Below are 1,341 nucleotides of genomic sequence, written 5' to 3' on the forward strand. Positions count from 1 at the left end.
AAGGCATTGGTTCTCTTTTTCTCTTTACTTCTTTTTGCACCTGGACTCTTTTCATATTTTGATATAATCAGGTGTCTACGACCAAAGTAATTCCACACTACACCAACCAAACTACCCCAAAACATATTTCAGTGAGTTGCACAATTGAACTCAACTAGAGCTGCATCCTCTAAACAATTAGTTGTCAACTATTAAATTCATCACCAGCTGTTTTATTAATCAATTAATCTGTAACTCAACAAACTTTTAAAGAAAAAAAGATAAATATTTTTTGATTCCATTCTCTTAAATGTGGATATTTTCTGCTTTATTTACTCCTCTATCATAGTAAACTGAATATCTTTGGTTTATTGACAAAACAAGGATTTAAGACCATCATCTTGGACTTTGGGAAACACTGGTTGACATTTTTCAGCATTTTTAGACATTTTATAGACTAAACAACAAATCGATTAATCAAGAAATCTATCAGCAGATTAATGGTCTGTCATGTCAGAGTATGTGTCACTGCAGGGTGTGGTTGAGCCCAGCCTCGACTCCTGAACACAGCTGTGCTCAATCAAGCAATCAAGACTCACCTGCCTACACAGTCTATAATCACCAGTTTTTCAGCCAGTATTCGTCAAATCATCTGCCTTCCTGTGTGGTAACGACAAAGTCCAAGAAAATTGTTAAGTACCTTTTTATCAGTTTTGCCCAGTCTGCCTGCCTTCCTGACCTTCCTTTTTGTGAATCTGTGCTCAGGTGACAAATCCTCACCTGTCCAGTCTGCTCTCACTGAAGAAACTGGACCTGTCACTTCCTGGACTCTGTCACTCTTGATTCTCTGCCAAGTCTGGATTCATCCATTACACAGTCTTTGAATATCCATTAAATTGTTTTTTGGCCCTATATACTCTGAAACTTAGCAAACTGATTGAAGATCAGAAGCATGAGCTGCTAAGAACTGTTCATTCTCAGTTAAAGGTGAATGTCTTTTGTCAACAGTCAAGGAGCATACTGTAACCTTCTTTCCCACTTACACCAGGGGGCTGTTGCACAAAAGCAGAATTAAGAAATCCAGGCTAATTGAAAAAGTGAGACTTGACCTAGTCTAATCAGTGCATCCGGGCTTAATCCTTTGCACATTTGCCAAGCCAGGATGAGGAGGTCCGACTATGTCAAGCCAGGTATAAGTAATTCAGATAAGTGTGCATTCATGGCTTTCTTAAACAGACCACAAGGTTGATCACAGATTTACTGATGCAGAAATGGAAAAGACACATGCTGCATACTTCTCCCTAAGTGAGCAACAACTGATAATGGAAACTTATGAGGAGGTAAAACATAAGTAAAAAAGGC

Source organism: Chaetodon auriga, chromosome 4, assembly GCF_051107435.1.
Source record: "Chaetodon auriga isolate fChaAug3 chromosome 4, fChaAug3.hap1, whole genome shotgun sequence".
Taxonomy (NCBI): Eukaryota; Metazoa; Chordata; class Actinopteri; order Chaetodontiformes; family Chaetodontidae; genus Chaetodon; species Chaetodon auriga.